Here is a 16,842-nt window from a genome sequence, read left to right as displayed (position 1 = left end):
CCTGCCTTTCAGGTAGGACTGGGCAGTCGGGAGTTTAGAATTGGTCCTGTAGTAATTCTATTCTTCAAAGATATGGAAAATGTATCAAATAAAGTGTCAATTCTTTTTCAGAAATATATACATTTGGCTAATTGCTTCTAAAGTTGAATATCCATCAACACAGTATTGGCAGTTCTGATTAGGAATAAAATCATCAATATTTTTAATAAAATCATTACAACCTGAATACTTTACTCATTATTTACCAAGGACAAAGTGGTTTTAATCCTTTTTTTGGCAAGGTTTCTTAATGCATTTCTGGGGTGGCATGAAGTATCAGAGAAACAAAGTAAAAAAGCACATTAATATTTCCTTTCCAGATTTCATTAATTTTCGTGTATGATACATTTATTGAACAAATGTATTTTAGGGTCTAAAAAAGAGCAAAATACGTGAGAAAAAAAAGCGACAGTACTAAAAATAAGTAGAAACCAACGATGAAAAGTAAACTGAATAAATGCAAGATATCTATAGAAGACAAAATTAATAATTATATACTTATAATAAACTTTCACATTACATTTTTAACCTTAGATATTTTAATAAATCTCAAGATATAATATTTCAAAAAGTTAGTAGTTTCTGTATTAAAAGATGACAAAGAAATGTCTGGCCTAGAAAATTACAGTCAATAGAAACGAAAATCCAGAACGATGTATAACAGATGGTTGATCTGAAATCACCTGTTTCACCCAGTCGTGCGATGTCAAAATTCTCGCAAGGTGTCTCCACTCCTGGCTACATACAGGAAACCATTCTTATGACTGAGATCTGGTGCATCTGCATTCAGAGAAGACCACAGGCATGCAGGACCCAAGGTGGCAGCCCATCAGACTAGGCATAGCTATGTGTTTAACTCATAACAAGACAAGCTGTGACTGGTAATTTTCTTAGAGCTGCTCCTCATGTAACTTTGGTCAAAATACTTCTGGTGATGTTATATCAGTAGATAGGGTGGAGCTCCAAGGAAATTCCTGATCTGTCTTTCAATTTGGCAGCTTTACTGCCTAAAGACTAAAAAAAAGTGAAATGTCCTGTACATTATAATAGAATTTGTCTTGTCCATTGAGCATATTTACTCTCTCCTCAGCAATGCTACTAACATGTCTACGTTATAAGTCTTAATTTTCTTCATTCTTTCTAACTAGTTATTTTGTTTATTTTCTCTTTTTCATGATTTGTCAATCATATTAGGAAAACATTTATTTCCCAAATTCAATGTTTTTCCAATTCACTTTCCATCATTCACTTTGCAGTAAATTGCTACTGCGGGATAGCAGCTGTCATGTCAGGTTCTCCCCCATTTATGTGACTGAAGGAAATTCTATTCACAGAATTATTTATACAATTCCTGTATCCGTAACGCACAACTTATTTCTTCACTTAGCACCCTGCAATGGATGACAGAGTACTCAGTCTGATAATTATTTTAAATATTACTCAAATACAGAAAGCAGGCCTGCTGTAAAGTAATTAAAAGTGTGGCTGCTCACCATAATTGTGAGTTTTAATGAAGAATTCCTACCAGTCCAAGTGTCAATTTATGCCAGTATCATTGCAGTGATGGATCAGCATTTTTTTAAAAAGGTTGTTCTCAGGATGTTGCTGCTGACAAGGCTGACATTTACTGCCTATCGACAGCACTTCAAAGCTGGTCTGTGACCTCAACTCTACCACTTCAAGGAAGTTATGTTGAGGATCCAATTAGTCTTATGAGAAAAATGGAATTGGAGTTCGTAGTATGTTACCAATGATTCGGGAACATTTTAAGTTTCATTTCACCTGTTTCAAACGACTGACAGGATATAAATGAGCCAGTGGCCTCCTACTGAGTGAAAGATTTTTGGCTCCCCATCCCTGGCTTCCTGCTTGACTGTTTCTTGTACTTTTTTTCAATCTCAAAAATCAGAAAGGGGATTGATGAGGCTTCCTCTAACTCCTTGGTGGCCTTACATTTTACTTATATTCAAGGAATAGCCGGTTAAAACAGAGGCGTGTGAAACCAGCAACACTTCTCCATTTGAGCTTGTGGCATCACCAGAGATCTCCTTCCTGGTTTTGAGAGTTATTTTATACTGTCTGCATTAAGGGAGTGCGGAAACTGGCAGGCAAGTCAGCCAATGCCTGTCATCTGGTTATGAAGAAGCATAGCCAAATGGGTTGTCTGGGGGTTGCTCTTCCAGATTATCAGGGAATGCTGCATGAAAGCAGAAATTTGAAGAAGTGAAACACTGATCATTTGTACAGCTATTTCTACTTTCAATGTCTTTAACCAAAACATTACTTTAAAAATGGTGTTGAATGTGCATACAATCAATTATCTTGTAGGCTTTTTAAATCTGGTGCCTAGCAGCTCTAATATTCTCAAATCCAGTCAGAGTAGGAACATGGTTTTCACTTCAGAATGATCCAATATTACAAATTTCCTTAAGCTTCCATCCTGAATCACTGGATAATTTTTGCTACTTTTGGCCGGTGCCTGATCTCCAGGTGCAGCCTGAGGCTCCAATCTCAGCAGTGTGCTACAGAGCTGATCTGCAGCTGTGCTCCCATTTCCTCCCTGTTATACAGATACACAGCCAGCCAGGGAGTGGACCTGAATCTGCAATCTGTCCAATTTATGCAAATGGTCTGGAGAAGGAAAACCAAGCAGTTACTCATTGGAGATGCCCAATAGGAAAATCTCCCCTCTATATCCACTGATATTCTAATTCCCTATCTGATGGTAAACTAACCAAGTTAAAAACTGCCAAGTAATTCCAGTTTTTACAGGCTCTGCACACCAGAGACAAAACAAAAAGATACATTTCTAGCTCTTAATGTCAATATTATTGTAGGACCTGTGTATTGGTATTTAAGACTTGCTGTACTTCTCAATGTTATTCTACATTTGGGCTACACTGGTCTTTCTCTTCATCATTTGTCATGCCATGGTATAGTTGGAAGGCTGATTACATGAGAGCAGCTGGGCTGTACGCGTTGCTGTAATGTCACATTTTGCAAGATGGAACATATGCAATACAGGAAATGAGGACAAAGGCTCTTGCTTCTGTTAAATGTCATGCACACATTTGCATTTGCGTGTGACAGTTAAAGGGGTGTTTTTGGGTAGATGTACCACAATGGGAAATTCACTCTGCAGCAGATTATTCCGCTCTTGCAGCCAAATATTTTCAATATGGTTTGAATATTTTGTTTTTATGAAAGCAAAAATAGAATAAATTTATGCCATCAAATGCAACTGTTAGTCATACTATCATAGCATAATTGTAACTTCTACTGTAAATAAATACTGATAGAGGGTTTTAGAAGGTGACGGCACTACTCCCTTAGAAATGACTTAAAATTCACTGAACCTTATTGCTAAACTGGAGACATTACACTTAACATATTCCATCCTGACATAAGAAGTTTAGGACAGGGTGAAAACATTAGGCCATTTAGCCAGCCCTTCAGTGTGCTTCAAATGATAATGGGGTTTATCAAGGCCCTTTTTAAAAAGACTGAACATAGTTTTCTGTTTCACCAGAGACAAAACAGCAGAAATATGCATCAGTTGACAGGATAAAAAGGATCTGTTAATGACAACTGTGTAATAATAGGATTCTCTGAATTTTAAACAGTTTCTGGAGTGTCTGTATAGTTGTGGTGAAACAAATTACAAAACACTCTCAGTGTTAACACAATAATGCAAAACATAAGTCATTTGTACCTGTCATTAAAGTAATATTTTCCATATTTCTATCAGTCTTTAAAAAAATGGCTTTTCTGTGACACCCTTAACTTTAATCTTCTGGTTTTAAAATATTCTTCACAATATATGGAGAAATTCCATACGGGTGGCATTAATGTTTGCTACAAATTGTGCACAATACAATCTCACCTTTGTATAACCAAGGCACTGTAAAAATTTGAAAGAGATGAGACAATAATGTAAAGCAGATGGCAGGAAATGTGTAAGGTTATGATTCATATCCTGAATCCAAGACCTAATTTTTTAAGACTTTGCTCCCAGCATGGAACTTGGCTACAGATGTAAAAAATAACCTGCATTTATATAACACCTTTAACATAGCAGGCCAGACTTAAGAGAAATGCAGAATTCTCTGGGAATTATGTGGCTGGGGAAGAATTACAGAGATAGGAGGAGTGAATTTGAACACAAGCAAGGAAATTTAAAATTGGAGATATTGAGAGACTGGGAGCAAATGTTACCATCAGGGCACATGTGGAAACTGCTAAGTCTTTAGATGTTGCTGCCAAGGGTCAGCATGCAGAAAGAGAATGGGGCCGAGACATTTAATTGGGATATTTCAGAGGTAAAAGTATGGGGGGGTGGTGGTGGTGGTGGTGGTGGTGGAAAGAGAAGTAATTTCTGGAATTGCTCTATGATTTGATAGGTAAACGCGGAGCCAAACAAAGGCAGTCTTGCTTAGCTGAACAACAAAAGAATGAAATTAGGGAAAGGTGCTGCATTTTTTGCCTTTTGACATCAGTGGAAGAGGTTATGCTGCAAACCAAATGAAATTTTGAATATTATTCAAACCTCTTTGGATTTTGTTTTCTGGGCAGGCTCTACTCTTTGAAATGAGCTCATCCATTCACTATACAACAAGCATATGTTTACCCTTAGCTTGCTTAACTCATACAACTTCAAGGAAGATTACTAATGAATTCGCTTGCATACCCAATACCATCCATAAACTGATCTTTTCAGATACATTACAAGGGACCTGTCTTTGATTCCCTCAGCGTCAAAGTCTGCCACACAGCAATGCTCCGTGGTGACTTCTTGCAAGCTGTGCCCAGTATACCTTCTAATTCTATCTTTTACTCTCGCTCTATGCTTCTAAACCTGTATTAAACTCTCTAACAATGCTTTAATTCAATATCTTACAGATTTGGCAAGCCTTAGGAATGGACCTACCTAGCATTAAGTTGATCTTTCTCTACACACTAGCTATGTCTGTAACACTACATTCTGCACTCCTTTCCTTCTCTATGCACAGTAAGCTTTGTCTGTATAGCACGCAAGAAGCAATACTTCTCACTATATACTAATACATGTGACAGTAGTAAATCAAATCAAATGTTGGTTAACTTGGAGACAATTATATGACAAGGATGGTGCTTGCCAAACCATTCACTAATATTTTATGTCATGAGAACTTTCCAATCACTTGAGAAATATGCCTTATTACTCTATGGGGTTGAAACATTTGTAAGAGGCGACAAGTTCATCAAGAACATTTCTTTAGAGATGGATTTCTTGAGTCTGCAAAGCATTATAGATAGTAGTTACACATATCACTCAAGTTTGCTTGATGACCATTTCCTGATGACAAGGTGTTAATCTATCTGCTGTAGACAGTGCCATATCATTCTCACGCCCAATTTATACAATTGTTCATTCACTGCTAGCCATCAAACAAATGTTTCATATGGGCTCCATCACATTGCCCACATTTCTTGCCTGAGTCTTCTCTTTCCTTCCCATATTCTTTGTAGTCTCACCAAGGTTGGAAAGTGATTAGAGTCCATTTTGGTGGTTTAGAAAGGCTGAACAGTATTGATCCTTAAATACAGTTAATTTAAAAGCACTCATCAATGTGAATTGTAATTGCTGGCTAAATACTGTGCACATTTATTCCTCCCTCCCCAGAATCACTTAGCTGCTGGTATACGGTCAAAGTTGTGCCAACGAGTAATGCTAATCATTCAAAATTGGGTACAGTCAGTTCCATGCTGGGGCATTGAGTTTAAAAATTGGCAAGTCATGTTGCAGCTTTACAGAACCTTAGTGAGGTCACACTTGGAATATAGTGTTCAATTCTGGTCGCCACACTACCAGAAGGATGTACAGGCTTTGGAGAGGGTACAGAAAATATTTACCAGAATGTTGCCTGGTATGGAGGGCATTAGCTTTGAGGAGAGGTTGGAGAAACTTGGTTTGTTCTCATTGGAACAATGGAGGTTGAGGGGCGACCTGATAGAAGTCTACAAGATTATGCGAGGCATGGACAGAGTGGATAGTCAGAAGCTTTTTTCAGGGTGGAAGAGTCAATTACCAGGGAGCACAGGTTTAAGGTGTGAGGGGCAAGGTTTAAAGGAGATGTATGAGGCAGATTTTTTTTTTTTACAGAGAGTAATGGGTGTCTGGAACTTATTGCCAGGGGAGGTAGTGGAAGCGGATACAGTAGTGACTTTTAAGGAGCATCTTGACAAAGCCATGAATAGGATGGGAATAGAGGGATATGGTTCCCAGAAGGGTAGGGGGTTTTAGTAAAGTTGGACAGCATGGTCTTTATTCTTTATTCAATGTGCTGTTGGCCTTGGCTGCTAGCCATTCCCAGCACCACTAGCTTTATTCCAGTCTCCCAAGTCTGGGTTATTCAGTTTAAGATCCAAGACAGAGGGTCACACCCCCAAAAAATATTACACAGAATCAGCAAATCAGTAAGGGTGGACAACTAAACTGCTCTCTGGAGGCAGCTCCATTCTTGAAATATTTTAATAGGGCTGGGTGCCTCAAATTTAATTTCTATTTCACATTTAACTTCTGGGGCCTGGATTTTATGGACCCTGGGAAACTGGACAGCTGAAGGGAAGTGGTAACTGCTAAATGGAACAGATAAGTGCTCTTCCAGTGCTAACTGGGGACCAAGTACAGGTGCTTTTCTCTGGATCAAGAAGGTACCTTTAAACCACACAGCAATTACACTCCCTCCCCCCTTTGATTGGCCTATCGCTCAAATCTGCCCTATTCACCCCCCTGCCCCCTGCAATCAGACATTTTGGAGTTGAAAATACATGCAGGACGGATTTCTGGCGAACCAACAACCAATGATAATCTGCTCCCACCTCCCAGAAGATCATAGGATTAAAGTTTAGGCCCTTTTTGGAGACTCATTTCTGAGTCTTAAGTGTGGTTTTTGTTTGGTTTGTAATTCAAAACTGTGGCAATGTTTTCCAATCCAATGGAAAACAAAAACTTGTGTAGTGAAAAGTCAGCTGACTATTCCTGATTTCACCCGCTGATGTTTGGTTCCAGCACTAGATTCAATGCAGCTCTGCTCTGCTCCCCACTCGCCCGACAACTTTGATCCCTTGTTCAAGTAAGTCATGCTGTAGCAGTTCAAAGACTGAATAATACTGAGTTTGATTTCATTTATTCAGTTTCATTCTGTACTTGCTAGTTTCCTATTTGTGCTCAACCCTTCATTTAATGAACAGTGCAAATTGAAACAACGAATCATTTCCAAAGTAAATTTTACATCGCTAGCAATTTTCTGAAAAACGTGCAAATAATACTAGGGTCAGTTACCTCTAGTGAATGAGGGCAAAAATATTAATTGACACCGAACAGACAGAGCAGCAAGTTCCTAGTTCAAACCTCAGTGTGTGCAGTCAGCTGAAATTCATGTAACAGATTCTATAATTGACCACCGGCCTCCTAAATTAGTTAGGAGATAATCAGCAACAGATTATATTCCTACTCACTACCGAGTGACTTCCTACTGGAAAGTGTGTCAAATGAGGACAAAATTGACAGGTACAGTCTTCAGCTGTCTGGGCCTGCTCTGGATTCCTTCCAGAAGACTATCTTCCATCCCTCCTTTAAGAAGCTCCTCTCTAGTATTAACCAGGGGACAGGGACTTTTTTTAACTTCCATCTGAGAGAGCAGATAATTTAACACCTCATCTGAAATACAACTCCCCTTCCCGCTCAAAAAAGACAGTAGGACTAGGGGGCACAGCCTCAAGATAAAGGGGGGGCGGTTTAGAACGGAGTTGAGGAGGAACTTCTTCACTCAAAGGGTGGTGAATATCTGGAATTCTCTGCCCATTGAAGTGGTGGAGGCTGCCTCGCTAAATATTTTTAAGAAGCGGGTTGATGGGTTTTTGATAAGAGAGGGGATTAAGGGTTATGGGGAGAGGGCGGGAAAGTGGAACTGAGCCACGACAGATCAGCCATGATCTTATTGAATGGCGGGGCAGGCTCGAAGGGCCAGATGGCCTACTCCTGCTCCTATTTCTTATGTTCTCATGTTCTTATAGAGTCATACAGGTTTTAAGGCAAGGAAACAGGCCCTTTGGCCCAACTTGTCCATGCTGCCTTTCTTTTATAAACCCCTAAGCTAATACCAATTGCCTGCATTTGGTCCAGATCCCTCTATACCCATCTTACCCATGTAACGGTCTAAATGCTTTTTAAAAGATAAAATTGTACCCGCCTCTACTACTACCTCTGGCAGCTTGTTCCAGACACTCACCACCCTCTGTGTGAAAAAATTGCAGCTGAAGACTGTACCTGTCAATTTTGTCCTCATTTGACACACTTTCCAGTAGGAAGTCACTTGGTAGTGAACAGGAATATAATCCGTTGCTGATTATCTCCTATCTAATTTAGGAGGATGGTGGTCAATTGTAGAATCTGTTACATGAATCTGACTGCACACACTGAGATTTGAACTAGGACACTTTTGTATCTCTCCCCCCTCACCTTAAATCTTGTCAGTAGGGTTGTCAACTGTGATTGACTGTATTCCTGGAGGTGTCATCACCTGACTTGTCCCCATGCTCCAGCCATTAGTCAGCCAACACACATCCTGGCGATGCACTGTCTTCCTATGCCAACTGGACAACAAAGACTTATTACCCAATTGGGTGGAGCTTGTTAGCCAAAAAGAATTTTTCCCCAGTTTCAATATTTTCATAGCAGGCAAAGTGATATAAAAAAAACCTTGTTGTCTTAATGATTTTTCTCCAGGGTTGTCCACAGCATTGTCCTGGAGAATGATCTTCAATTCCCAGAGACACCAGGCCAAACCTGCAGGCTTGGCAACCCACGTGTCAGTCACGGCTCAGTTGGTAGTTCTGAGTTCCAGTCCCACTGTATTAACTGAGCACTATAATCAAGGCTGACTTGTGAGATTGCTTAATTGTCTTTCAGATGTTAAACTAATGCCGTGTCTACTTTCTTAGATGAGTGAAAAAGATCCCATGACATTATTTTGAAGAAGAGCACAAGAAATAATCCTCATCTGATATCAGTAAAACAGATTATGTGCTTATTACCATGTGGCCTGTTTATAGGATAAAAACAAATTATAAAATGCTGGAATCTGAAACAAAAAGGGAAAACGCTGGAAAAAAATCAGCAGGTCTGGCAGCATCTGTAACGAGAGAAAAAAGCTGACGTTGAGTCCAAATGACCCTTTGTCAAAGATAAAAGGCATAGAAAGAGGGAAATATTTATGCTGCAAGGTAAGGGAATGAAAGATAAGTCATAGCCATAGAAACCAGGGGAAAAGACTGCTAGTAGCTGTCCACAGAGAGAATAAAGGGCGCGAATGGCCAAATGGCAGAGAAGCTGTAAGCTGTGACAGATGGGGTGGGGAGGGGTGTAGAGGGGGAGGGGGAGTGCCCTGTGTCAAATTGACAGCTTCTAGTTAACAGGCCCTAACTACCTGCTATTCACCATCGATGTGCAACCTCTCTGCACTTCCATCCCACGCCAGGATGGCCTGAGAGCTCTTTGCTTCTTTCTTGAAAAGATGCTTAAACAACTCCCATCTACCATCATTCTCCTCCACCTGTCTGAACTTGTTCCATCTCTCAACAACCTCTCCTTTAACTCATCCCACTTCCCCCAAATCAAAGAAGTAGCAATGGGTACCCGCATAGGTCCTAGGTACACTTGACTTTTTAATGGGGTATGTGGAACATTCCTTGTTTTAGGCCTACTCAGCCTCCTCGCACAACTTCTTTACCAGTACATTGATGACTATTTTGGTGCTGCTTCGTGCTCTCGTCCAGACCTCAAAATTCGTAAACTTCGTTTCCAGTTTCCACCCCTCCATTGCTTTCACCTGGTCCATCTCGGACACTTCTTTTCCTTTCCTTGACCTTTCTGTCTCCATTTCCAGCAACAGACTATCTACCAAAATTCATTACAAGCCCACTGATTCCCTCAGCTATCTGGACTACAGCTATTTATGCCCCATACCCTGTAAGGACTCCACTCCTTTCTCTCAGCTCCTTCACCTCGTCACATTTGTTCTGAAGATGCCACTTTCCAAAGTGGGGCTTCTAATATGTGCTCCTTTTTCCTCAACTGTGGATTCCCATTGACAGCTGTTGACAGAGCTCTCAACAGCATGCAGTCCATCTCCCGCGCCACGACCCGCTCCCCCCTCCAAGAACAAGTATAGAGTCCCCCTCGTTCTTACATTTCATCCCACTCACCTCCACATGCAAAGCATAATCTGCCATTTTTGCCAACTCCAACGTGATGCCATCACCAAACAGATCTTCCCTTCACTCCCCTGTCAACATTCCACAGAGACCGTTCCCTCCAGGATAAACCAGTCCACTTCACCACTATACCCAAAACCTCTCACGTCACTCATGGCACCTTCCCATGCAATTGCAAGAAGGTGTAACACCTGTCCATTTACTCTTCAATGCTTACCACCCAAGGTCCAAAACATTCATTCCAGGTTAAGCAGCTTTTCACTTGCACCTGTTTCAATTTGGTGTATTGCTTTTGCTCCTCCCAATGTGGTTTCCTCTATATTGGAGAGACCAAGCGTAGCCTGGGTGATCGCTTTGTGGAGCATCTTCGGTTTGTGCGCAGTGAGGACCCTGGCCTTCCAGCTGCTTGCCATTTTAGCACACGATCTTGCTCCCTTGCCTACTTCTGTCCTTGGCTTGCTGCAATGTTCCAGTGAAGCTCAATGCAAACCGGAGGAACAGCATCTCATCTTTTGGCTAGGCACTTTACAGCCTTCCAGTCTCAACGTTGAATTCAACACTTCAAATGATTTGCTCTAGCTCGGCCCCCCTCTTGTTTTCATTCTATTTTATTTAGTTTTTTACTGTTCTCTACCTTTTATTTCTTTATTGTCTTCCTTCATTTTTCTTCCCCCCCGACTCTTTCCCCCTACTTCATCCCCCTTCCCTCACCTTTTCTCTCCCCATTTCCCCTTCTCTACATTCTACCTCTGTCCCATTCCCCCCACCCCTTCCCCACAAAACATCTTCATCTGAACTCAATGTCAGCTCTTTTCTCTCGTTACAGATCCTGCCAAATCTGCTGAGATTTTGCAGCATTTTCTCTTTTGGTTGCTGTTTATAGGATCTTGCTGTAAATTGTGTTACCTACAGCAGTGACAACATATTTTTAAAAATACTTAATTGGCTGTGAAGCACTTTGAGATTTTGGGTGATTGGTGAAACATGTCTTCTCTTTAATCAAGTTTTTCAGCATTTACTCAAATATCACTTTTTATGGGTGATGACAAATTTTGTTTGATAATGCTCTTTGAAAGTCCTTTGGGAAACTTTATTCTGTAAGAACATCATAACATAAGAAAGAAAAACAGGGGGTCTACTCTGCCATTCAATCAGATCTTGGCCAATGTGATTTTGCCCTCCACTCTACTTTCCTGCCAGTTCTCTGTCACCCTTAACATCCCTGTTGCATGAGAAACAAATACAGGTTGTTGTTGTTGCTAAAATACACATACAGGTGTTCCTGAGCTGTATCCAGTGTGTGTATTTTTGGACAAATTGAAGATTAAAACGACCAAAGCTTACTAGTTTAAATGCTTCCTTTTTTTAAGGAAGGACCGACAAATATGAGGACAGGAACAATGATAGACATGCATAAGGACAGAAATAAAACAACCAGGGACACACGCAGGGTCTCAACGTGAGAAAACTACCAACATGAGAAGATAAAGAAACCAAAAATGAACTCAGGCAGAGAGAGAGAAAACCACAGACAGACGGCAAGAAAGAAAAACAAAACGGGGACAGACAGAGGGAGAGAAAGACAAACAGAGTGAGAAAAAAACCACTGACACACTTGTGCAAAGACAGAAAATGACAAATCCACATGGGGTGAGAGAGATAATAAACCACAGACACATGGGGACAGAGTAAAAGAGGAAACCATAGATACATATAGATGGAGAGACAGAGAGAGAGAGAGAGAGAGACAGAAAATCACAGAAATACATGGTGAGAGAGACAGGAAACCATGGACACAAATGAGGAAAAAGAGAGGAGCAAAAACAACAGATACACATGGAGATAGGGAGAGCAAACCAGAGACAGACAAAACCACAGACGCACACAGCGAGAGAGAGAAAAAGCCACAGTCACACATGGTGATAGAGAAAAAGAGTGCGAGAAAACCACAGACACAAAGCAAGTGAGAAAACCATGGACGTGGACACAGAGGGAGAGAGAAAAACCACAGACACACACAGCGAGAGTAAAAAAACCATAGAGATGCATCATGACAGAGAAACAGGGAGAGGAAACAACAGACACAGACAAGGAAAGAGAGAGAGAGAGAGAAAAACATGGATGGAGATAGAGAAAGAGAAAACCACATAAGCACCACGAGAGAGAGAAAATCACATGGACAAAGAAAGACAGCCACAGACAATGCACACAGGGTCAGAGTGAGAAAAATCCATACAAATAAAGTTGGACATTGCAGCAGAAATCCATATATGTGCAAGGGGACATCGGGACCAAAACCAAGCGTAAATATGTAACAATCTAATTTCAGGGACGGGAGGGACGTTATGTTGATCATAATTCCAAGTTGTTTAAGGCCTGATCTCGGTTATCTGTCAGGGGGTATTTTCTTTCCCAGAGAACAGTGTATCTCTGTAACATAGTGTTGGTTCATGGGGTGGGTGACATTTTGTTGAATTCAAGGGCAGAATCATTTCCTGGAATAGTTTTCATCACCTGGATTGATTAGGAAGGAATTTCCTAGTAGTCCATGTGGGGAAATAAAGGGCTGGATTTTCTCAGTCCTGCTGTTGTAATGGCATAGAGACCAACAAACAAATTTCCTGAAAGACCCCAATGAGAAAATCAATGGACAAGACCTCACATTTTGTAATTTTTATCTCAACAATTTTAAACCAAAATCAACATGAATGAAACATAAAGATGAATGAATAAACAAATTATTGCCTATACATTATAAATAACACATTAACTGGCAAATACAATCAAGATAGATATCTCAGATTTATTGGGCAGTCGGCTCAGCATTTGGCATCACTTTCAGCCACAAGGTCCTTCAAAGCTCAGAACTTCTGCAGATAGAGCTATTGTTCATTGTTAAAGTGTCAAGAGGACTTGTCAAGGGGAACTGTCTATGTCAAGGCATTTAAAAGTCCTGCCCCTTACATCCTTGAATGAAATATCTGGAATGTTAAAATTCATGATTTCTTGCTCTCTTATTCTGACTGTCGGCATAAGCCTGGGGTTTCCATTACTGGATTAGTACTGCATAACTGATTTCACAACCAAATTATCACAATAGGGTGCCTGAGTTTCACAGTTTGACAGCTATTAGTGGTTATAGATTTGTTACAATTGGACTATGAATTCCAATACATGTCGTTGTAAGGAATAACGCACTTCAATGAAATGTTTGCTGTTATATGGCTTTACTTAGTTGAAGCAATGTAAATGTAGTAAATGGATTTTTATATATTTTTTTCAACATAATGAAGTCTGCAAATGATACTTAGAACTTTATTTTATTTCATCACTGCATGGGTCCTGAGGTCTGCAAATGTGAATATTGGATGAGTTAATGTGGGAGGTGCAAGAACAAAGGATCTGGGGTACATGGCATTGGTTGGCACTAAACTGGCAAAGATGGGGGTGAATGAAGAGACATGGGTTGACATAGAGAGCATGAGGGGCCGAGGAGGTGGGCATTTGGCAAGAAAGGTCTGAAAGTTAATAGGGGGTAGATGGGGGCATGCAGGGGCATGGGTTGCCATGGATGGGACATGGAGAGTGTGGAGGGGTGAAGGATGCATGACGAAAAGACAGCACATAAGTTAAGTTAAAGTAAAAATTAAAACATTAAATTTAAAATGAGAGGGAGCAAGTAAGTGCAATACTCAGAAGAAACAATAAAAAACATGAACAGTAAAAACAAAATAAATCAATGAAAGTAAAAGCAAAAGAAAAGTAAAATGTGACAACAAAGTCAGAAACAACAAGAGAATCAACTAAAAATGAAATCCACTTACAGCCAAAGAAGCAAAACTAAAATGAGGAAAATTTGTACATTTCTTACTGACCCTATTAATCAGAATTATGCTCTGTATTCCTCATACTTGAGTATTACATAGTTTTTTTCCATGTATTAATAATATGACTAACTTAACATTGAAAAGGCTAACAAAAGAAAAATGCTGCTTAGCACATACAATTGGAGGGCTGTGGTTTTGGTCATAGATTTAAACCAGCTATTAGAATAATTAAATGTTCTGAGCAGTATGTTGGTAAGATGTCAGCTTACAATTTTTTTCCATTGTGGGCAAGTAAATGCATTTCTTACAGCACCCTTTCGTAAAGTCTGTGTAATGGATAATTTGTCACAGTGCTGACATACTGTTCATCTGAGTCAGTTACTATTAATGTATTTTTTTTAAAGTTTGTTTTACTTTAAAATCTCTTATCCCAATAAAATGAATATTTCATCTATAAGATGTTTGTCACTTTAATGTCTGTACAGAAAAAAATCAAGCTACACATTTGAAACAAGCAACTTGTCTGTATATACGTAATGTAGATGTACATAAGCGCACTAGTTGTCTTGCTCAGCAGATGCAAGCTCACTTCTTTTCGAGTGAGTTACCCCAGTATATGTGGATAGTGGAATAGCCATAGGTAATATATAATTTGGTATTCTGATGCAAGTTATGACAAAGTGATGTAAACACAATTTTTGTTTTGGACCTATCTTCAAGTGACAGCAAAAATGCTAAACTTCTAAGTTTACATGCTACATAAGGTGGTATTTAATGCCAGCCAGAGGGGTCTCTTCCATCAGCTGGAGAGCTGGCAAAAGCACTGCATCATCTCCTTTCCCAGGAACAAGGGCTAAGAGGCAGATATTCAGCCCCTCTGAGATCTGCCTACCAATCAGAGGTCAACAGCTGTGCACGGCAGGCAATGCAAGCAAGAATGGGGCAGCTACTGGTATTGCCCCCAGTGGAGGCCCAATATTCTGAGGGACCAAGGCCAAAGGTGACTGAGGGTAAGATGGGGATTGTTGGGTGAGGGTCATGGGGGAGGTGGGTGGGAGTATTGGCAACAAGAGCATGAGGTTGCTGTAAGCAGGTTCTCCTTCTCCCTTCCCAATTTTGAGTTCCTCAATATGGCATCGAGTACCTCTGAAGTCTAGGAGCCCACAAGATAGGCAGCAATGGAGGGGGGGATGAGGCCCTTACGTGGGCATTGATTGTCCACTTCAGAACTTCAATCGGCTGCAAGGCAGGCAGGCTTGTGGATGAACATCCAACCTCAGATTTAATTGGGCCAGAGTGAGAAGGTGGTGGAGCACCCAATTAAACACTCCCTTCATCTTTAAACTGGGGTAGAGGGCATTAAATGGTGCTTTGAAGGGTGATTTTGCACCCATGTTTGGCATGAGAGTAAATGGTGAGACAGGTGCAAAATCCCACAAGTCAAAGAGATTCTCCCTGGCGAGATCTTGTTTCCCCACGTATTTTTTTTTCCCCCACCTCTCACTGGTGACATAACAAGGTTGCCACGCTTTATGGGGGGAAACCTCAGTTAAATAGATTTTAATAAATTTGAATATTAACAGGCCACCTGCCATCTGATTTCCCCCCCTCACTAAATATTCAAAGCTCACCAAAGTGATATCACGGCAGCAAGGCTTACAACAGCTTTAGAAGAACAGGCTTCAGACAGCGGGATCCTGTCGAGGGCAGCAAGGGAAGAGAAGGATGTGCCCTGGCAGTGCCCTGCAACAAGTGAGCACTGCCACAAATCAGATTAGTGGCACCAATTTGGCAGTGGCAACTTGTGTCAAGGGCAGGCCAGAAGCCAGGGATGGAGGAGGAGGGTTCCCTATGTGTGTGGTGGCAGTAGGGGGGCTGATAGCTTTGAAGGGGGGAAGAGACTAGCCTGTGAGGGAGGGGACATGCCAGTGAAGGTGGGGGGGAAGGGCTTTTCTGTGAAGGTCAGAGAGACTTGCCTATGAAGGGATGGGTGGGAGAACTTGCCAGTGAAGGGGAAGGGTGCCCATGGTACTGCCATGGTGGGAGAGGGGAACAGAGCCCCCAATAACTGTGCAGTTGAAGTGGGAGGGGCAGGGCACAGCACCCCCTGATATCTTAACGAAGGGAAGGGACCCTGCATACTTGTGGGGGTGGAGATCCTCCATATCCACGGGTGGGGTGGTGGTAGTTTAATTTCAGTGCCCCGATCTCTGTGGGACCAGCCTTGCTGGTACTATCAGGCCCTGTCCTACCAAACTGATGGCATAAACCATGCCAGGAGGTTTTCTTTTGTAAGAATGGCTAAAGATCGGGTCTGAAAACTTGGTTATGCATCTGGAGATCAGATGTATAAGAACATAAGAAATAGGAGCAGGAGTAGGCCATCTAGCCCTTTGAGCCTGCCCCGCCATTCAATAAGATCATGGCTGATCTGAAGTGGATCAGTTCCACTTTCCCGCTTTCTCCCCATAACCCTTAATTCCCCTGTCTGTCAAAAACCTATCTACCCGTGACTTAAATATATTTAGCGAGGTAGCCTCCACCACTTCAACAGGCAAAGAATTCCAGAGATTCACCACCCTTTGAGTGAAGAAGTTCCTCCTCAACTCCGATCTAAACTGCACCCCCCTTATCTTGAGGCTGCGCCCTGTAGTCCTGCTGTCCTTTCTGAGTGGGAAGAATCTCTCTACCTCTACCCTATCCATCCCCTCCATTATCT

The 16,842-nt window shown here is 41.1% G+C and overlaps 1 protein-coding gene across 3 annotated transcripts in view; it reads right to left on the bottom strand.

The window, feature by feature from the left end:
• The window catches only part of nr3c2 (nuclear receptor subfamily 3, group C, member 2), a 351,998-nt gene that overhangs the window by 175,396 nt on the left and 159,760 nt on the right, over positions 1-16,842 (bottom strand). The gene's annotated exons all lie outside the window — the stretch shown is intronic.

Source organism: Carcharhinus amblyrhynchos, chromosome 1 (genome assembly GCF_965287045.1).
Source record: "Carcharhinus amblyrhynchos chromosome 1, sCarAmb.v2.hapA, whole genome shotgun sequence".
NCBI lineage: Eukaryota > Metazoa > Chordata > Chondrichthyes > Carcharhiniformes > Carcharhinidae > Carcharhinus > Carcharhinus amblyrhynchos.
The sequence above is the reverse complement of the archived record's forward strand: the minus strand, read 5'-3'. Positions and strand labels throughout refer to the sequence as shown.